Raw genomic sequence first — 22,536 nt, forward strand, 5'->3', positions numbered from 1 at the left:
CCGCGGCAACCCAGAAGTAACGGAACGTGTTACTTCCGGGTTTCGCCACTCGCGCATGCACAGACGCTCAAAACGACATCACGCGCATGCGCAGACGCAGCGAATCGCGACCCACGCAGTCGTGGGTTGCATTCTACTCAGGATGCGAACGGGCCTCCGGAACGGATCCTGTTTGCATCCAGAGGTACCACCGTAATACATTTTTTAAGATTTGCCTTGAGACAGTCTTTAAACCTCTGCCAACAAACTGAGTTCTTGATCCTCAAACTGGGGGCCATGGGTATCCCTCCAAAACCCGACATTGTCCGATTCACTCCAAACCAGTGCCAAACACGTAAATGAATTTTCCCAGAGGCACAGCAATATTGACTCTGCCTCTGCATAAGCACAGAGGGCTGTTTCATCCCATTTCCCACACTGACAGGCACTGCAAAGGGTTTCTTAGACACTTCAATGACTCACTAACGCTAGAGCAAGGATGGAGAAAGCCTGCGTTGCTCTCTGAATAATATTTGGAGGGCCACATGCCTCTGGTGAGTGAGACCAGAGTCAAAATCGGGAGGAGGCTTGTTTTTACACAGATACAAGAGCCTTCGGCGCATGGAGGCAAAAATGCCAGATGTTGGCAAGTCCCGCTGAAAGAGAGAAATGCCACTCTGTGCCCCACAGATGTAGATATTCTACTCTGCATGGATGACACTAAGATTTAGCAGCGCTTCTTGAACAAGCTGCTCTCCCCCCCCCCCTTTTAATTAAAAAGGCCTCCTGGATCCGAGCCAAGGACTTCCTGATTAATTACTTTCTCTCAAGAGCAGCTGGAATTTGCAGACACAGAAATGGCATTACTCAGCCCAGAGGAAATCGGAAGACCTGTGATTTCTCCATCAGTATGACCAAAAAGTCCAGGCTCTGTTTGACCTCCTGTTGTTGTTGCTGCTGCTGCTGCTATTTTGCATGCACAATGCAAAGGCGTCACTTCCAGTTCAAACGGTTGGCGTGACCCTGAAATTTCGCTGCCCGAGGCAATGGGGGAAATGGTCCCCTCCCCTCATTCTAATAATAATAATAATAATAATAATAAATTTATACCCCACCCACCTGTCTGGGTTTCCCCAGGCACTCTGAGCAGCTCCCAACAGAATATTATTATTATTAATAATAATAATAATAATAATAAAGCAATAAAACATCAAACATTAAAAACTTCCCTAAACAGAGCTGCCTTCAGATGTCTTCTAGAAGTCAGATAGTTGTTTATTTCCTTGACATCTGATGGGAGGGCATTCCACAGGGCAGGCACCGCTACCAAAAAGGCCCTCTGCCTGGTTCCCTGTAGCCTCACTTCTCGCAGGGAGGGAACCACCAGAAGGCCCTCGGAGCTGGACCTCAGTGTCCGGGCTGAACGATGGGGGTGAAGGCGCTCCTTCAGATATACTGGACCGAGGCTGTTTGTATTGTAGAATATTGTTGAATTGTAGAGTTGGAAGGGACCCCAGGGTCATCTAGTCCAACCCCCCAGTAGTTCCTTCAGGTCTACTGGGCCGAAGCTGTTTAGGGCTTCCAAGGTCAGCACCAACACTTTGAATTGTGCTCGGAAACGTACTGGGAGCCAATGTAGGTCTTTCAGGACCGGTGTTATGTGGTCTCGGCAGCTGCTCCCAGTCACCCGTCTAGATGCCGCAATCTGGATTAGATGTAGTTTCTAGGTCACCTTCAATGGTAGCCCCATGTAGAGCGCATTGCAGTAGTGCAAGCGGGAGATAACCAGAGCATGCACCACTCTGGCGAGACAGTCCGCAGGCAGGGAGGGTCTCAGCCTGTGTATCAGATGGAGCTGGTAGTCAGCCGCCCTGGAGACAGAAGGCGACCAATCTGACAACTGATCTTGTTCCCAAACTGGTGATGAGGAAGCATCCTTCACCTTGCGAGGGGCAGAAAAATGGCTTTGGGAGCACAGAGGGTGTCACGGACTGGCTTGGACACGGAGGGATGGTGGGAGGCACCAGCTGGGAAACCCCCAAGGAGGAAAGGCCCAGGGCCTGCGGAGTGGTCAGAGGGAGAAGATTGAGAGAAGGATGTGCGGAAGCTGAAGAATGAACAGGGTTTAGTGAGCGGGGTGAGTCTGTGGCAGAGAGAATTCTAGAAGCAGAGAGAGAAGCAGAGGCTGGAGAGGAGGAGGGCCAAGAGGCAGACATAAGTCAAGCTGGTGAAGATGCCAGGGAGTCTCCCCCTCCTGCTGCAACAAGCTCCCTTCCCCCTTGGTATCCCAGGATCAAGAGAGGTATGAAGAGGGAGGAGGAGAGGTTGGCTGCAAGCAGGCACAGTCTCAAAAGGACCTGCGGGGTGGGAGGAGGCTTAGGGAGCTGTGGGAAGTTTGGGACCTTCAGCCTCTGCAGCTGCCTCATAGGGGCAAGATCTACCAGGAACAGGTGCTGTGCTTACTAGGCCTAACACTCCGGAGCAGATCCTGTAGCTGCTAAGAAAGAACCAGCTTCACTTTAGCTCATCCTCACAGAGGGCAAAACCATGGGGTACCCACATTTGGGATATATCGTTCTCCATTCTATCCAACATTAATCTCAAGCAGCACTGTTTCTGTTCTGCTGCAGTCCATCTTCCACCCAAAACAATGTTATTCCTCTTGCGCAAGGTTTCCACTGATGGATTCTGCCCAAACATACAGCTTTCCAAACTATATACCGTATTTTTCGCTCTATAAGACACACCAGACCATAAGAGGCACCTAGTTTTTGGAGGAGGAAAACAAGAAAAAAATATTCTGAATCCCAGAAGCCAGAACAGCAAGAGGGATTGCTGTGCAGTGAAAGCAGCGATCCCTCTTGCTGTTCTGGCTTCTGGGATAGCTGTGCAGCCTGCATTTGCTCCATAAGACGCACACACATTTCCCCTTACTTTTTAGGAGGGGAAAAAGTGAGTATTATAGAGCAAAAAATACGGTAGTTAATATTGGGGTTTCCCCCCCTATTGTGCATTTTCTGCTTTTCTTTCTTGTTAATGTTAATTTGGCCAAATAACCAATGAATTTGGACTGTGCAATCTGTCCAGCACCTTAAAAATCACCCAGACTGGAATGACACTGACAGTCCACCTGCAACTTGCAAGGCTCTGGTGCAAGAATAAAAAATTGCGCCCCGTTTTGAAGCACAAAGTGGTAACAAGCAGTCAGGATACAGGCATGAGCCTAGGTGGAGAAAAGTAAGAATTGATACCCGAGGAGGTTTGGGGGTCGACTCAGGACAAGAAAGCGAGGGGTTTTGCAAGGAATCTCGTATTAATTTGAAGCAAAGCAGCCTACTGTCTTCTGCGAATATCCTGCCTTAAGAATTAGATGTCCTCTAAATATAAAAGAATTGGTCATATGGAGGACTATGAAAGTTATTCATTTTTCTATTCATTTCCATAGAAATAAGCTGCAGTTTTCATCAGCCTTCCATTTCCAGACATGAAAAGTCCTCATTGTATGTCTTTCTGCTTCACAAAGCAGGGGTGGGAGGGGGGCGTGAATTGCAAATTCGAGAGACCGTGCAAGCCCCAGCCAGCTAATCCAAAAAGGTTCATAACAGGCCCAAGAGAACAGCATAAATGTTTGCGCCAAAGCCTCGGATAAAACCGCTGGCTGCTTCTGAAGCCCAGTGCAACAGTTTAAGTGAATGCAGATTGTTACAACTGGAAAGTTTAAAACCTTGGCCAGATATTTTATTCAGGCTCCCGGTCATGTGAATACTGCAACTGCCAGAGCAGAATCCCCAATTTGCAAAAATAAAAGAGTATACATTTTTGCACTTGCACTCATCACAGAAGTACAAGCTCACGGCGGAAGAAAAATCATAGAATCATAGAATCATAGAGTTGGAAGAGACCACGAAGGCCATCGAGTCCAACCCCCTGCCAAACAGGAAACACCGTCAGATCACTCCTGACATATGGTTGTCAAGCCTCTGCTTAAAGACCTCCAAGGTAGGAGACTCCACCACACTCCTTGGCAGCAAATTCCACTGTCAAACAGCTCTTACTGTCAGGAAGTTCTTCCTAATGTTTAGGTGGAATCTTCTTTCTTGTAGTTTGGATCCATTGCTCCGTGTCCGCTTCTCTGGAGCAGCAGAAAACAACCTTTCTCCCTCCTCTATGTGACATCCTTTTATATATTTGAACATGGCTATCATATCACCCCTTAACCTCCTCTTCTCCAGGCTAAACATGCCCAGCTCCCTTAAATGAATGAACACATTCCCCAAGATAAATAAATGAACACATTCCCCAAGAGGAACCTCGATGGCCACACTGCCTGCCTACCACAGAATATTGAGCAAGAAGGAGTCTTGATCCAATGAAGCAATGAGGCCTCCAGTGTCTTCGCCATTTCTCAAGGTTTCAGGGCTTGGGAAACTTTCGCTTCTATGAAAGGCCATTGACCTACAATGGTGGCCGCAGAAAACGGCAGCTGGAATTTGCAGGTGAATAAGCCCAAGCACCGGGACGCGGCTGGTGCTGTGGGTTAAACCACAGAGCCTAGGACTTGCCAATCAGAAGGTCGGCGGTTCGAATCCCCGCAACGGGGTGAGCTCCCGTTGCTCGGTCCCTGCTCCTGCCAACCTAGCAGTTCGAAGTTCAAGTAGATCAATAAGTACCGTTCCAGCGGGAAGGTAAACGCCGTTTCTGTGTGCTGCTCTGGTTCGCCAGAAGTGGCTTGGTCATGCTGGCCACATGACCCGGAAGCTGTACGCCGGCTCCCTCGGCCAGTAAAGCGAGATGAGCGCCGCAACCCCAGAGTATGTTTAGGTCACGAGGACATTAGGGGAGCTGGCTGTACTGGATCCGGCCAATGGCCTCCCCAGCCCAGCACCCTGTTCTCACACTGGTCCTCCAGATCCCTGTGCAAAACCCCAAAAGCAGGAGCTGAAGAAAGCAGCCGTCTCCCCAACCACAATTCCCAGGCAACTGGTATTCAGAGGCAGACTTTGTCCAACAGTGAAGGGTAGAGAATAGCCATATGCCCAACTCGCAGGCTTAACATATAGAATAAGAGGACAAGAACACCGTATGTTTAAAGAAGATTGGAAACCGTTTATTGAGTACATGGGAAATAACTGTGTACGGCTGAAAACGCTGGCAGCATTAAGGTAAATTCAACAGTGTGAACAAGTTTTGATGGATGCAATGATGGAATACTGAATGGTACGGTTTTTGTAAAATATGCAGGTATGTAAAATGAAGCATGGAAATACAGTGGTACCTCGCGTTACAGACGCTTCAGGTTACAGATGCTTCAGGTTACAGACTCCGCTAACCCAGAAATAGTACTGTTAAATAGTGGGTAGACATATCCTACTCAGAGATGCTGGAGTCGCTCATTAATGATCACCAGTGTCGAAGCAATGATTCTTCAACATCAACTTCGTTGGACTGGTCATGTTGTGCGGATGCCTGATGATCGTCTTCCAAAGCAACTACAGTGGTACCTCAGGTTACAGATGCTTCAGGTTACAGACTCCGCTAACCCAGAAATAGTACCTCAGGTTAAGAACTTGACTTCAGGATGAGAACAGAAATCGCGTGGTGGCAGCGGGAGGCCCCATTAGCTAAAGTGGTACCTCAGGTTAAGAACAGTTTCAGGTTAAGAACGGACCTCTGGAACGAATTAAGTTCTTAACCAGAGGTACCACTGTAGAAGAAGGGAAGTCACTGATATCTTAAGGATGTAAAAATTTGCGTTTTAAATTGAAAACCAGAAAATTTCAGAAAAATTATATACAAAAAAAAGAGAGAATGGCTAGTATATGACTCTAGACTGAATCCAAATTAAGCATATAAACATGAAAAAAGATTATTGGTATTAGTATTGGCTACATGAATTTAGCTCACAGCTAACAAGCCCCACATCTCACCCTTTCTCTCCACAGTAGGCTTGTACGGTGGTACCTCAGGTTACATACACTTCAGGTTACAGACTCCACTAACCCAGAAATAGTGCTTCAGGTTAAGAACTTTGCTTCAGGATGAGAACAGAAATCGTGCTCCGGTGGTATGGCGGCAGCGGGAGGCCCCATTAGCTAAAGTAGTGCTTCGGGTTAAGAACAGACCTCCGGAACCTACTTAACGCGAGGTACCACTGTATTTCTTTACGCCATAAGGAAGTGTCGGGAGGGAGATTCCAATCATTTATTTGTTAATTTGCAGAAAAGCAGAGACTGCCTGGAGGCTCCCCATTCCCTCCTCCTAGTCAAACACAGGTCAACAAAGATGGAAACTCACAGTGTACACAAGAGGGACAGGTTCTCTCTGTGCCCTCTTCCCTCCCACGTTGTAAAACACAGGACAGTCCGCTGCACTGAGTCACTGCATTCTTCCACTTGTTCATGGGAAATGTTATCTTTTTTAAGAGCACACCCCGAGCTCAGGGTGTTTCCAGATCAATAAGAACGGCACTGAACAAACTCACAGCGCCCTGTTTCCAAACAGAGCAAAGCACACATATACACACAGAAGCTAATAGCCAAAGCCTCTCCGTTGCTAAAAACATGTCGTAATTCGTAGTGATGGGAGAAAGATAAACTTCATCAGATAAGTCTCAGGAAAGACTGAGGGAAAGCTGAAAAATTCTCCCCCAACTTCTAAAGTAGCGCTTTTGGTTAGTTTGGTTTTTGAGCAGAGTTTGGGAAACAATGGCTAACTTCCACCAACAGACTCGCTAGATTAAGGTTACCAGATTTTGGTCAATGAATCCGGGGACACTATACCAGGTGGACGGGGTATAAATGATAAATTATTATTATTATTTTCAACTTCAATGGATTTTGCATGGGGACTAATTTGGAAATCCGGGGACTGTCTGGTAACCTAAGGCTAGATGCAAAACAGAGGTTTGTTGCAATGTTTTGAGGCACTCACAATTGCAGTTCCCACACATGCCGGAGCAAATTGGTGTGCCCAGAGAAAAAAACCGAGAAGTTTCAGCCCGGCAGAAACTCCCAAAAAAGAAACTTGACACACAGAGGATAGATAAAGTGGAAAGAGCAACGTTTTTCAGCGTGGGTGTCGCTGAGGGTTAAACCACAGAGCCTAGGACTTGCCGATCAGAAGGTCGGCGGTTGCTCGGTCCCAACTCCTGCAAACCTAGCAGTTTGAAAGCACGTCAAAAGTGCAAGTAGATAAATAGGTACCGCTCCGGCGGGAAGGTAAACGGCGTTTCCATGCGCTGCTCTGGTTCTCCAGAAGCAGCTTAGTCATACTGGCCACATGACCCGGAAGCTGTACGCCAGCTCCCTCGGCCAGTAAAGCGAGATGAGCGCCGCAACTCCAGAGTCGTCTGCGACTGGACCTAATGGTCAGGGGTCCCTTTACCTTGTAACAGAAGAACTCGTTTACATCCAAGGAAGCTAAAGGTTGGAAGATTGGCAGTGGAAGACAGGAGTGCCTGGCGTGCTCTGGTCCATGGGGTCACGAAGAGTCAGACATGACTAAACGACTAAACAACAACAACAACAAAAGCAAGTACTTCTTTCTGCAGTGTGTATTTAAACTATGGAACTTGGTGGCTTGATGGCGACGCTCTGCCTCCATGGTCAGTCATGCTTTTGGGTACCAGTTTCTGGAAGCCACAGGGGCACAGAATGCTCTTGTGCTCAGGTCATGCTTTCAGACTTCCCAGAGGAATCATCAATCCCTCTGAGGAGAGGATGCTGAACTAGACGGGCCATGGGCCTGATCCACCAGCCTCTTCTTGCATGTCGAGACCCCGAAGCCACCCCCTCGTTGAGAGTTAACACACACAAGGAAACGGGTATTAGGTTAATGGTTTGGGGCAAATTTGGCCACAACTTTATTGATTACAGAATGTGAGCGGTATTGGCTTAGGCACTGAATGGACCCGACTATATCTGACTTCTGCCCAATGCGCAGGAAGTCCGGTAAGGGTAAACCACCGGAAGGGGGAGCCCTGTCAATGCAGACCAACTCGAGCTCCCCCTGGTTTTCCCGTCGGGATCAGGTCATGGCCCTAGCCCCCGACCAGGGCTTCGGACAAGATCAGCACTCCCAGATTCCTTTAACAGAATATCCTTAAGCTTGGAGGGGCAGGTGATGGCCACACCTCCCCCCCCCCCTCACAAGGTCAAACAATGCCTAACCGCAACCCTAACAAGCTTGTGACGATTGCTACGAGGTAGGCGAAAACCAAATTTTGTTGTTGTTTAGTTGTGTCCGACTCTTCGTGACCCCCTGGACCAGAGCACGCCAGGCACTCCTGTCTTCCACTGCCTCCCGCCGTTTGGTCAAACTCATGCTGGTAGCTTCGAGAACACTGTCCAACCATCTCGTCCTCTGTCATCCCCTTCTCCTTGTGCCCTCCATCTTTCCCAACATCAGGACTCCCCAGCCTGTATCAGAGCCCCAAAATAGCATGAAAAAACACACATTTTCAAGAAGGGAGAGGATTTCGTGCCCCATCCAAACTGATCATTGCATTTGGGCCAGTGATGCAGGAAAGCTAGGCTGATTCTCAATATCCTCACCCTCATCTGACTTTTCCCTCTTTTAAACAATAGCTGTCTAGACCGCGGGCTTTAAAATTGGCACCTATTCCACAGCACAGAGGTGTCGTGTTCATATTTTCTGCATAACTGGTCGAAATTGCCCACTGAACCTCTCCATGCCACCCCCAGCCGCTGAATCGCTGTGCTGGGAACAAGCTCGTCTGGGGATTTAAGCCTGTTACATTTCTGTGTTTAGCCATTAAAAGAAAAACAGCAAACCATCATTTACTGGTCCTGTGAAAGTATCACTAGCCAGCTCAGGAGCTTTAGCCTGCCACACCCAAGAGGTGATGTTTTCGGAGAGTAGCAACGTGAGAAAATTGTTTGGCAAAGGTGTCGGGCGTCCCAGAGGTGTTTGCTCCTCTGAATGGTTCAATAATGTATTGACATTGGACAATTCTTTTTTCTTTTCTTTTTACATCCTGGCCAAAGGTAGTATGTTCACTTTAAAGGAACTTTCTGCCATAGAGGTCAGTCACTTTGGCTGCGGTGGAACAAGCCACAACCTGGGAACACTGAGGTAACTCTTGTAAATAAAAGGGTGCACTTTAATTAACCTCATGGTTGTCTAGACTTCCTGATGAGCTACATTCAGTATTAGAAATTCAACTTCGTTGGACTGGGTCATGGTCGTTCGGATGTCTGATTATCGTCTTAATTTGTTTTGGAGGTCCGTTCTTAACCTGAATCTGTTCTTAACCTGAAGCACCACTTTAGCTAATGGGGCCGCCTGCTGCTGCGCCGCCGCCACGCAATTTCTTTTCTCATCCTGAAGCAAAGTTCTTAACCCGAGGTACTATTTCTGGGTAAGTGGAGTGTGTAACCTGAAGTGTATGTATCCTGAAGCATCTGTAACCCGAGGTACCACTGTACTCAAAGAAACTTAAAAATAGAAAGTGTGATCCTGGTGGTCAACAAAAGAGATTTAAAGACTCTCTCAAGGCAAATCTTTAAAAATGTAGTAGGAACACTGACAACTGGGAAACACTGGCCTGTGACCTCTCCAGTTGGAGAACAGCCTTTACACCAAAGGTGTCATGGGCTTTGAAGACACTCAAACTCAGGACAAAAGGGAGAAAGGTGCTAAGAGGAAGGCATGCTTGGCAAATCCACACCATGAACAACTCCTGCCCGGAAACCTGTGTCCCCACTGTGGAAGGACATGTGGGTCCAGAATTGGCTTCCACAGTCACTTATGGACTCATTGTTAAAACCATGTTTATGGAAAACAAACTTACTCAGCTACGAGGGATCGCCAAAGAAGAAGAAGACAAGCTAAACAGCTCCTTAAGTCCGGGTTACAGTCGCCAAAACAGTATGCATAGTTGCCATTTTGGGACCAGACGGCTCAAAAGTCGTATTTTTCAATAAGGCTTTTTGGTTCCTGAAATTCGTTCTGATTGTTCAGATAAAATGTCAAGGATAGAATGCTACAGGGTGTGTTTTTAATGTGTGAAAACAGACAAGATCCAAGGATTCCCAGGCATGCACCTCCAGATGGTGGAGACATCAGGTACCACTTAATCGCAAGTGGCGAATAAAAAGGTAAAGGGACCCCTGACCATTAAGTCCAGTTGTGACCGACTCTGGGGTTGCGGCGCTCATCTTGCTTTATTGGACGAGGGAGCCGGCGTTTGTCCGCAGACAGCTTCTGGGTCATGTGGCCAGCAGGACTAAGCCGCTTGTGGCAAACCAGAGCAGCGCACAGAAACGCCGTTTACCTTCCCGCCGGAGTGGTACCTATTTATCTACTTGCACTCTGACATGCTTTCAAACTGCTAGGTTGGCAGGAGCAGGGACAGAGCAACAGGAGCTCATTCCGTTGCGGGGATTCAAACCGCCGACCTTCTGATCAGCAAGTCCTAAGCTCTGTGGTTTAACCCACAGCGCCACCCGCGTCCCAAGTGGCCAATAGCCAGGTGCAAAATGTGCCTTGCAAATTTCAAATGCTGGCTATACCTGTTGGTGCATACTACTTTTCCCTAATTATTATTTTTTTAGATATATAGTGAAGAGTTGTTGCTGCTTAAATGAATCTGATTTTTAAAACACCAGTTAATTATATTAAGTGCACATCTACAACACACACACAAGTTCATATTTGTCCATACTGTGGGGTTATTTTAGAGTACCCACACAGGATCTCTTCCAACTGACTCAAGAAGCCTTCTCTCTAGTTATGGCTTCCTTCCTGCATAAAAGATTGAGCTACTGGGGACGGGTGGGGGAGAATATCTGTCTTGAAGTCAAGCGTTTTTAAAAAACAGCACTATGGGTCACATACTGTATTTTATTATTGTGGAAGGAGATGAATATTTATGACTCTGGCAACCGCAAAGCACAGACATTTATTTCCAACCTTGCAAGAGCACAGTAATTGCCAGCCATTGCTTCTAGAAAGTTCTTGCCATCTAAAGCAGGGATGGGCAAACTAAGGCCCGGGGATCGGATTCTGGCCCAATCGCCTTCTAAATCCGGCCCACGGACGGTCCGGGAATCAGCGTGTTTTTACATGAGTAGAATGTGTCCTTTTATTTAAAATGCATCTCTGGGTTATTTGTGGGGCCAGCCTGGTGTTTTTACAAGAGTAATCATAATAATAATTTATACCCCGCCCATCTGGCTGAGTTTCCCCAGCCACTCTGGGCAGCTCCCAATCGAGTGTTAAAAACAATACAGAAGAATTGTCCTTTTATTTAAAATGAGTCTCTGGGTTATTTGTGGGGCCTGCCTGGTGTTGTTACATGAGTAGAATGTGTGCTTTTATTTAAAATACATCTCTGGGTTATTTGTGGGGCATAGGAATTCGTTCATTCCCCCCCTCCAAATATAGTCCGGCCCCCCACAAGGTCTGAGGGACGGTGGACCGGCCCACGGCTGAAAAAGGTTGCTGACCCCTGATCTAAAGCTACTCTGCTTTGTGCAAGGGGTCCCAGGAGGTCACTGGTGTGGCACCCATGGGTGCCAGCATTTCCAGCAACTGCATAGCGCCCATGAAATGTCTCAGGAAGTTATCACCTCAAGAATCACAGGACTGTGGAGTTGGAAGGGACCCCTACGACCATCTAGTCTAGCCCCCTGCAATGCAGGCATCCCAGCTAGATCATGAATGACAGGTGGCAATGTGACCTCTGCGTTTAAAAACCTCCAAGGAAGGGACAGTTTGCGATCAGAGATTCTTAGAAGACTGGAGTAAATACAGTGGTGCCTCGCAAGACGAAAAGAATCCGTTCTGTGATTCTCTTCGTCTAGCGGTTTTTTCGTCTTGCGAAGCAAGCCCATTGACAGATTAGCGGATTAGCGCTATTAGCGGCTTTTAGCGGCTTATCTGCTGATCGGATCATCTGATAAGCGGTTTAGCGGCTTAGAAAAGGGGGGGGGGAGGGAAAAAACCAGCAGGAACTCGCAAGACATTGTTCTCTTGCGAAGCAAGCCCATAGGAGATTCGTTTTGCGAAGCACCTCCAAAACGGAAAACTCTTTCGTCTAGCGAGTTTTCCGTCTTGCGAGGCATTCGTCTTGCGGGGCACCACTGTATATGAACTATCTGAAAAGTAATTGTGATGGACAGATTACGCTAGTAGGACTGCTAGAAGTTTTGTAAGGTGGAATATTTGAAATACTGCAAGAAAGACTATGAAGAGAATTATTAGTTCAGGATAATTAAATGTAATATAGAAATTAAGAAATGCAGAATAAGTGATAAAGATCAGAAAATCATCAGAGGTATTGACGGAAGTCTAAAATATTGTATAAGAAGAGAAGATATGTTGTATGACTGTTGGAACTGATATGTTAAAAAATCAATAAATATATATATAAAAGGTAAAGGGACCCCTGACCATTAGGTCCAGTCGTGACCGACTCTGGGGTTGCGGCGCTCATCTTGCTTTATTGGCCAAGGGAGCCGGCGTACAGCTTCCGGGTCATGTGGTCAGCATGACTAAGCCGCTTCTGGCGAACCAGAGCAGCGCACGGAAACGCTGTTTACCTTCCCGCCGGAGCAGTACCTATTTATCTACTTGCACTGGTGTGCTTTCGAACTGCTAGGTTGGCAGGAGCAGGGACTGAGCAACGGGAGCTCACCCCGTTGCAGGGATTCAAACCGCCGACCTTCTGATCGGCAAGCCCTAGGCTCGGTGGTTTAACCAACAGTGAAGGGACTGTTTGCATTTCCTTCTTGCACTGCCTTGGCTTCTGCTACATTCAACAAAATCCCTTTTCATTGGATGCCAGAATTGGACACCCACCGTCTCTTCCAGTCTGAACAGAGGTAAAATAAGAATAATAACAATTCAGAAAGTTAGAAAGTTAGAGGCAGAATAGTTTTTCTAATAACCACTTCCGGCATAGCAAAGCTGTTAAGCGCATAATACATCCATGAAATCGCCAGCTTTTCCACCTTGGCGCAGGCGGAAAACGACTTTAGCAGTGAGGTTGCCCACTTTTGGGGGCCAAGGAGCACATCCGCAAAGGGGCAAAACTGTCGTGGACACCACACACAGAGAGCCCGCGATGCATTGGCTACAAATAATGTTCAGTTTCTGTTAATTGATTCTCATGGGAACTTGCAGATTCTGGCTTCACACAATTAACTCAAGGCAGTGTCAATTTACTCTTGGCAGAAAGCCAAGGTCTGCTTGACCTAGAAACTACTTACTCTGATTGGTTAACGACCAGCACTCAACTCTGTTATCTAGAAGTGCTAGCACAGTTTGGTGTTAGGTGTGTTAGGAGTAGGAGTAGGAGTGCTGTGTATGGTTATGAGAGAAAGAGAAAGAAAGGATTTATTTTGCTTTGTTTTGTATGCAGAAACTCTGCTGGTTTTATTTTTTCCTTTTAATAAATCCTGTAAATAGTTATTCTGAGTCTAGCTGACTAGTCATTTCCACCTCGACTAGCTTCTTCGCTGTGCAGGAAAACTCTGCTACGTTTCGGCTAAAGCCATTAGAGCTATGCCTGACACTTCAAAGTTCCATGAAATAATGCTTCTTTCTCATGCAAATTTAGCAAAGGAGGAGGGGAGTCGGAGGCCACCACCCAAAAAGGTGCTGATCTGAATTTCTTTCTCTCCCCCCCCCCATGCCACCAAGATAACTATACGGCATGCCAGTGTTTTGTGAATTAAAATCAGAAGCTGAAAGACTTCTGGGAGAAGATTTATAATGAACTGAAAAAAATGTTGAAATATACATTTATTAAGAAACCAGAGGCCTTCCTTCTTGGAATAATAGGTTTGGAATTGCCCAAGAAAGATGTTAAATTATTTTTGTATGCCACAACGGCCGCCCGAATATTACTTGCCAAAAATTGGAAAACACAAGAATTACCAACAGTGGAAGATTGGCAGATGAAGATGATGGACTTTTCGGAGCTAGCTGACCTGACTGGAAGAATCCGTGACCAGAAAGAAGAGGAGTTTCAAGAGGACTGGAGGAAATTTAAGGACTATTTGAATAAATATTGTAATATAAAAAATTAGAAATTACTTGAAAGAAACCAGTAGGCCTAGGATTAAACTAAGTTATAATTAAATAAATGGGATTTAGAATGTTAAGAAAAGTGAATAAGGTGGACTATAATTGGAAATTGTTTTAGTTTAATCATGATATTGGAAAGCTGTTACTTTTAATTACAAGGAAACTCAGAAGGGAGGGATTTGAGGAAGTCAACCAAGATGTTTAAAAGGTTGGATTTGTGAAGAATTAAGTTTGTTGTTATTGTTTATCTGTTTATTGTCCCGTCCCCCGTCCCCCGTTTTCTTTTTCTGTTTTCGTGTATCATTTTGCTTTGTGCTTTGTTTTATCATTGTGGAAAATCTAACAAAAAGTTATTTAAAATAAAAATAAAAACCAGGAGGTGCACTCAAGGGAAGATGGGAGGAAGCGTGAGCAGAACAGCAACTCATACAGAGATCCAGCTCCAAGAGGCGGAATTCCACCGTCGCTCCCAACACAGAGTGAGACGTCAGCACAATTGCCTGAACTCATAAGCAACTCAGTGGAAGCAGGATTGCAAGAGATCTCCCAGGAGCCTCTAATTAAATACCTGTCTCACGACACCCTGGCAGCTCTGTCTAAGTGACATATGTGCAGCAGGATACAGGAATAAGTCTCATCTCTATTCTCAGACCCCCATATCGATACACACAAAACACACACACACACATACCAGAGATGGGAACCTCAGGTTTGGGCGATTGCGATGCTGTCTACTGGCCCCAAGCCAAGAGTCGCATCAATTGCTTTGCCCAGTTTCGCCTCCTGACTTGTGCCCTCCCCACTCGAAGATTCCCTACGAGCAGTGTTAGAAATTAGCCAGGCGCCAGGCGCATTTTGCTACTGGCACGGGTTCAGTGCCGGATTTACCGTATTTTTTGCCCCATAACACTCACTTTTTTCCTCCTAGAAAGTAAGGGGAAATGTTTGTGCGTGTTATGGAGGGAATGCCTACGGGTGGCATGCCTACGGATTTTCCTCCTCTAAAAACTACATGCGTGTTATGGTCGGGTGCGTGTTATAGAGCGAAAAATGCGGTATGTATAAGCTAAACAAGCTACAGCTTAGGGCCCCACTCTCTTGGGGGCCCCCCAAAAAAATTAAAGGAAAAAACCCACTGGATGTACATTTCCATAATGTAAGATAAAAAACAAATAAAATAAAACCTACTTCCAGCAACAGTGTTTTGTGTTGCGTAGGCTCCTAGGATGTAAGTCATGGGCCCCACCTGCTCGCCTGCTCCCTAAAATATCATTGGTTTGCTCTTTTCTATAAATAGGGTGCCTCCATTCTGCATGGACTGGTTGCATGGCAACATGAGCAAATGGCTTGAGATACCTATTAAATTGAGATACCGTAAATTACCATACAGTGGTGCCTCAGGTTACATACGCTTCAGGTTACACACTCCACTAAGCCAGAAATACTGCTTCAGGATAAGAACAGAAATCGTGCTCCGGCGGCGCGGCGGCAGCAGGATGCCCCATTAGCTAACGTGGTGCTTCAGGTTAAGAACAGTTTCAGGTTAAGTACGGACCTCCGGAACGAATTAAGTACTTAACCCGAGGTACCACTGTATAGCATATATTCAATGCAAAAAAACAGTGACAATTTGTTGTTGACCAAGGACAGCTGGACATATAAAGGGCCCCATTACTTTCAGTAGCTTAGGGCCTCATCAAAGCTAAATCTGGCCCTGCACGGGTTCAATTGCGATGATGTGAAGATTTCTGGGCACCAGGTTGGCGACCCCAGTTTATAAACCTCTGCCTTAATCCATATACAGTCATACCTCGGGTTGAAGTAGCTTCGGGTTCAGCATTTTCGGGTTGCGCTCTGTGGCGAACCGGAAGTAACGGAGTGTGTTACGTCTGGGTTTCGCCGCTCACGCATGCACAGACGCTCAAAATGACGTTACGCGCATGTGCGGAAGCGACGAATCGTGACCCGCGCATGCGCAGACACGGGTTGCGTTCGCTTCAGGATGAGAACAGGGCTCCGGAACGGATCCTGTTCACATCCAGAGGTACCACTGTAGTTAACAACATTTCCATTTCCACTGTGTGTCTCTTTCCTTCTCGCATACTGGGACAAGGGAGCTGTTCTAAGAGCAAGCTGCAGTCAAGCAATGCAGTTGGGATCATGGAATCGTAGGATTGTAGAATCTAGTAAAGGCATCCCCAAACTCAGCCCTCCAGCTGCTTGGGGACTACAATTCCCATCATGCCTGACCCCTGGTCCTGTTAGCTAGGGATGATGGGAGTTGTAGTCCTAAAACAGCTGGAGGGTTGAGTTTGATCTAGCCCAAGCCCTGACAAATAGACATTCCGTTAGGGCGATTGCAACCTAGATTTCAGGTGCTTTTTGGTACCTAGCTTATATATCTGAGTTTCTAACACAGTCTACAAGGGGGTGCAGCCTTGGGGGCAGGGGATTGGTTCCCCACTCTGCTCTAGGGGTTATACAATGAGGTCTCCCCTCCTCACTTCCTGTCTGATCCCTTTAACCAAAGATGCTACTGGAGACTGGAGTCTCTCTGTTATCGAAACAATTTGGGCTGAATAATATTTTGCCCACCGCAGACTTTCTCCCTTTTTGGTTTCCACATTGGGTCCTTTCCTCCTGGGAAAAAAACCAGAAGAGGAAACATTTTATGAACTGAAAGTTGTTACCCTCTGACTGCTGACCACTCTGCGGTGATCAGGATGGATAAAAATCAATGGTCAAAAAAATAATAATCAGAATTTTATTTATTTGAATCGGATTTTTTAAAAATTAAGTCGGATTTTAAAAATTATATGCTTTTGGTTTTTTAAAAAAATATTTTTATTACATTTTTTACAGATACAGATACTAAGTCAGATATATAAAGAAATAACAGAAAAAGAAAAAGAAAAAGAAAAGAAGAAAGAAAAAAATTATATGCTTTTGGAGGGAAAATCTTTCTAAAGATAGTTTTCTATTTAAGTTACATTATAGTCCAAAGGCTATTCATCAGGAAATAAGGATTTGTTTTAAGTTTTTCATGTGTGCGAAAACTCAGTCTAAGTTTTGTGGGTTTTTTAAATTGTTTAACCACATCAGTTAACAAACATGGATACATATGCTATAATGTTATAGTTTCAGTTAAATAAATTGTTTAAATTGCTATTAAGGAAATGATTGTTTTTCTCCTTCCAGCGGAAAAGTTGTCCAAACATAAACAGTTAACTTCTTAAACCTCACAACAATTTCATAATTATCTGTCCCTATGCATTTCTAACAGTATAACAAAATCAGTAATTTTTGATATAACTGTAAAAGCTACTCTGAAAAGTTATTATTCCAAAAATGAAACCTTCATCTGGCTGTAAATATTCAGATTACACTAGCAAGAATGAGTCTTTCTGTAAAAAGAAATTATTTAAATCAAGTCTTTCTGATTTAAATCGATTTTATTTAAATCAAATCCACCCTGGCGGCGAGGAATGCACTCTCCCAGTGCTCAGAGGCACATTCATCTTTTCTAACTTCATGTCCTCCAGCAATAAAATTGCATGTCGGGGCTGACCCACAGACACAGCCATCAGCCAACATACTGAATATTCCTCAACTGGGGTGGGGGTGGAGGTGGGGCATCAGATCAGAAGCGAAGTGAAACCCATTTAATTTGCAATGGATTTTGCGCCTGTTTCCTCCCTTGATACATCATCAAGCAATGACTTGCATGTGCCAACAGGGCCAGAGACCCCGTCTTAAAAGCATCCCGTCTGCATTTAATGGGAAGATTGGAGAATGCCAAGCTAGCAGAATAGAGAGCGTGGCTCAGGACTGCATACACACCTTATATTTAAAGCATATGACTCCCCCCCCCCCCGGGCCCAATAATCTTGGGAACTGTAGCTTGCACTGTAGCGCTACAGTTCCCAGCCCCCTCAAGGCACAACTGTTCCCAGCATTTTCTGGGGGGAAGCCATGAAAGGCAAATGTGTTTCAAAACTGCTTTCAATGTATCCAGAGTGCACACAACCCAGGAATGCAGATTGCCTGCTTGCCTCGGAAAGAAAAATAAATTCTGGATCGTCTCAAGTCATGTGAAAGGACAGGAAGTGGTTTGGTGGGTTTTCAGAGGAAAACCCCCGAGGAAAGCTTTGAGATGGGCAAAAAGAGAACGAAAGCAGAGAGTTGATAATGCTTGGAACAGAGAAACTGCAAAACCCCTGTTAAGTAGGATAAAGGAACCCCTGACCATTAGGTCCGGTCGTGGCTGACTCTGGGGTTGCTGCGCTCATCTCGCTTTACTGGCCGAGGGAGCCGGCATACAGCTTCCAGGTCATGTGGCCAGCATGACTAAGCCGCTTCTGGCGAACCAGAGCAGCGCACGGAAACGCCGTTTACCTTCCCACCAGAGTGGTACCTATTTATCTACTTGCACTTTGACGTGCTTTCGAACTACTAGGTTGGCAGGAGCAGGGACCGAGCAACGGGAGCTCACCCCGTCGCGGGGATTCGAACCGCCGACCTTCTGATCAGCAAGCCCTAGGCTCTGTGGTTTAACCCACAGCGCCACCCGCATGCCATATATGAGGATGCTTAATTTCTTGAGAGTCACACCCTTTGCTCAGGAGGAGATTCTTCCACAAGCAAGACATCATCTAGTCTAAAATCACCAGTTAGGGGTGGAGGGGGAGAGAATAACTCTATATATGCCTTTTATTATTTAGGAGAGAACCCTGCTTTTGTTTTTTTAACTCCCAGGGCTCTCTTTTGAGACACAATCCCTCTATCACAAGGACTAGAAACTCGACTTCCAGGACCTGTACAGAGTACAGTAGGAAACACTGGGATAGATATAAGATACCGTATTTTTCGCTCTATAAGACGCACCAGACCACAAGACGCACCTAGTTTTTGGAGGAGGAAAACAAGAAAAAAAAATTCTGAATCTCAGAAGCCAGAACAGCAAGAGGGATCGCTGCGCAGTGAAAGCAGCGGTCCCTTTTGCTGTTCTGGCTTCTGGGATAGCTGCGCAGCCTGCATTCGCTCCATAAGACGCACACACATTTCCCCTTACTTTTTAGGAGGGGAAAAGTGAGTCTTAGAGAGCAAAAAATACGGTATATGTTCAAAAATACAGTAAAGGTTCTCTATCTATGCTGGCATTTGATTGACGTTGGAGAGAAATCGAATTGAGAAACAAGATGAAGGGTGCTATTTGATATACGAATGTAGTAGATAAAATGCAAAGAAATATATAACAATAAGAGTACATTCATCTGTAAAAAAAGGATTCTACAACGTGATTGACAGGAAGTCTGTAGTGTTGGTATATATATGATCTGGGAATAGTTTTGTGTTTTTCTTTATAGATATATAAATTTTGAATATAAACTTTGTATACATGTTGGAAGTTATGCTATAAATAAGATATGCGATGTAATAAGAGAATGTATACAGATGTAAAATAAGATGGTTAATAAACTGTTTTTTTTAAAAAAAGGAAACACTGGTCTGTGGATTAATGGGAGGTATTTATTAAATAGGGAGGGCTGTGACTTAATGCGGCAGGCATTGATTCAATCTTTTCTGTTGCCTTGCAGTTATTTTACTATCAAAACACACTCTTTAGAGACGCATATGCCCTGTACCTTCTGACAAAAGTAGGCTCATAATCGCCTAAGACAACAATTCGGTTCACATATCCGTATGCTGCTTCCGGCCCCTCCCCCCAACAAAAAAAACACCCCAATTTTACTTTGCATGCAGATGCAAGGGGGTTACGCTAGATGACCACTGGTGTCCCTTCCAACTCTACAATTCTAAGACAAGCAAACAAGCTAGATCTTTTCTGACTTTCTTTTTCCTTTCTCCTCCTGTGAAGAAGGTGCACCCTAATGTTGTGTTTTAATCTTGTTTTTAAATTGTATTTTAATCAACTTGGTTTGATTATTGGTTGTTAGCCGCCCTGATCCCGGTCTTGGCTGGGGAGAGCGGGGTATAAATAAAATTTATTTTTATTTTTATTTTATTTTTTTATTATTATTATTAGCAGAAACAGCTTCCAGGATAGGGGTTTATCATTTAGGATACGTCTTCATCCGGAAAAGCACCATGTTAGCTACTTTGTATAAAAGGTGATTTTAAAAAATGCTTTTGAACGAAAGGAACGTGATGTTGATTGGGGGGACAGAGGACATTGGCAGGTGAGTTCGCCTCTCAACCTGAACACCTGGAGACAATTGTTACATAACGCGCCTCATCCAGACGATACAGGACTTTTTCTGCCCAGGAGGAAGCAAAATCGACCCCCTGGAAACTCACTGCAATTCAGGGAAGCACAGAGCGTGTCGAAGACCTCAGAGTTTTGAGGGGAAAGCGATCTAAAACGAAGCATGTTCCCAAAATCGCAGGTGTGTTTGTGTGGTTTTTGCGCGTGCACAAACGAACAGCAGTGCAAAGAGATCGCAGGATCCCAGTTGCAAGCCTTCTGCTCTTCCTCCTGCAAGGAGAGCTTGCTCGAGAGTAAAGCCCCACTGGACCCAGCAGAACTTCCTTCCAGGTAGATGGATTCCTCTTACCGATTGCTGACCGCCTTCCTCTTAATCAATCAATCAATCAATCAATCAATCAATCACCAAGCAAGCATGCACCAATATCCTAGTCACAAGACTTTAAAGCAAAAAGGGAAGGATCTTTTGTTTTCTGTGGGCAAGGAAGTCTCTTCATCCTCTCCCCTTCCCCTCATCAGCCCAACATCTGCATCCTCCCCGTTTTCCAAAGAACAGAAAACGAAAGACGAATGCGTCTCCGCAAACCCCGCGCTTTTCCCATTCGCTTTGTCTGCGTGTGCGCGCATACACACATGCAAGATGCGTGCAGATGCAGGAGATTTTCTGCGGGTCCAGAGGGGGAAGAGAGAGCAGCTTTCTCTCCCTCCCTCGAGTCCCATGGCATTGACACAGGAGAGTGGGGGGCTGCTGCAAAGCTCACACACACCGCATGCACAAGAGAGAAACCGGATTCACTCCGGATCCGCTTTGCCTTACCTTCCTCCCAGGAAAGGCAGCTCCTGCAGAATCTGGTCTCTTTTCTCCTGAGCTCCCCTCTCTCCAGGACTTTGCTTGCACGGGGCGGGGCTTCGGGAGGCAATGGGCGGGGCATGGGGAGGGGGAGGGGCTGCAGTCGGCGCATGCGCCTAGCAAGCGGCAGCTGCTATGCGTGGGAGCGTTTCCATTCACAGAATTCGTTCATTCAGTCCTTTGCTCGGGGGAAAGTAACTCCGTGGGGTTTTTAACTTAGGCACGTGCAAGAGCGGGTCGCCCAGGGACTCTTAAGGGTACGCTCCTTCCTCGGGCTGCTTTTACTCGCGAGTAAGCCCTGCTTAGATCCCGAGGATGTCACGTAGCAATATTGCCACCTTCCACAGAATGGATTGCATTGAATTCTTCCGCGGAATTTATGAATTGCATAAAGAACTTTCGTTTGCCTTTCCCGATAGAATGCCCTGGCTCCCACCAGTGGAATCGTAGGATTGTAGAGTTAAAGCCAGGCATAGGCAAACTTGGCCCTCCAGATGTTTTGGGACTACAACTCCCATCATCCCTCCCTGGTCAGCAGACAAGTAATTTGGTGAATGCGGATCAGCTGATCTCTTTAGCTGAGCTGCACAGATCAGACATGGCAGGGCTGTGTGTTTGTTCACATGTAAGCGTGTGCATAGGTGAATGTGGCCCTCTCAAGCTTTTTAAAAAAAAGGGTTAACTAACCCTGATATAGGGATGTCATTGAATGGACCCTGAAGAAATTGTATTCTTTCACCTGGTCCTGTTTGCTAGGGATGATGGCAGTTGTAGTCCCAAAACATCTGGAGGGCCGAGTTTGCCTATGCCTGGTTAAAGCTATGGTTTTCCCAGTAGTGATGTACAGAAGTGAGAGCTGGACCATCAAGAAGGCTGATCGCCAAAGAATTGATGCTTTTGAATTATGGTGCTGGAGGAGACTCTTGAGAGTCCCATGGACTGCAAGAAGATCAAACCTCTCCATTCTGAAGGAAATCAGCCCTGAGTGCTCACTGGAAGGACAGATCCTGAAGCTGAGGCTCCAAGACTTTGGTCACCTCATGAGAAGAGAAGACTCCCTGGAAAAGACCCTGATGTTGGGAAAGATGGAGGGCACAAGGAGAAGGGGACGACAGAGGACGAGATGGTTGGATAGTGTTCTTGAAGCTACCAGCATGAGTTTGACCAAACTGCGGGAGGCAGTGGAAGACAGGAGTGCCTGGCGTGGACTGGTCCAGGGGGTCACGAAGAGTCGGACACGACTAAACGACAATGTTCAGCAAGAGTCAGAGTCAGGCCACCATCCCTTCACTGTGCATTGCTGCAGAGGTTTCTCCACCCATACCAGTTACTTTAAAAAGAAAAGAAAAGAAAGCAGAACCAGCAACACTGTACCATGGATTTTGTTGCATTCATCTACTGTATTAGTAATACGCCCTGTGTAAACACA

General features: G+C 45.9%; 1 protein-coding gene across 3 annotated transcripts in view; it reads right to left on the reverse strand.

Moving 5' to 3' along the window:
• Positions 1 to 21,178, reverse strand: part of CAPN5 (calpain 5) — an 85,798-nt gene extending 64,620 nt beyond the window's left edge. For all 3 annotated transcript variants that reach the window (XR_014525183.1, XR_014525184.1, XM_083499644.1), the window contains exon 1: positions 21,075 to 21,178. The gene's annotated coding sequence lies outside the window, so the exon portion shown is untranslated. The remainder of the gene's footprint in view (positions 1 to 21,074) is intronic.
• Positions 21,179 to 22,536: the final 1,358 nt, after the last annotated feature.

Source organism: Podarcis liolepis, assembly GCF_965112155.1.
Source record: "Podarcis liolepis genome assembly, chromosome: 4".
Classification (NCBI taxonomy): Eukaryota; Metazoa; Chordata; class Lepidosauria; order Squamata; family Lacertidae; genus Podarcis; species Podarcis liolepis.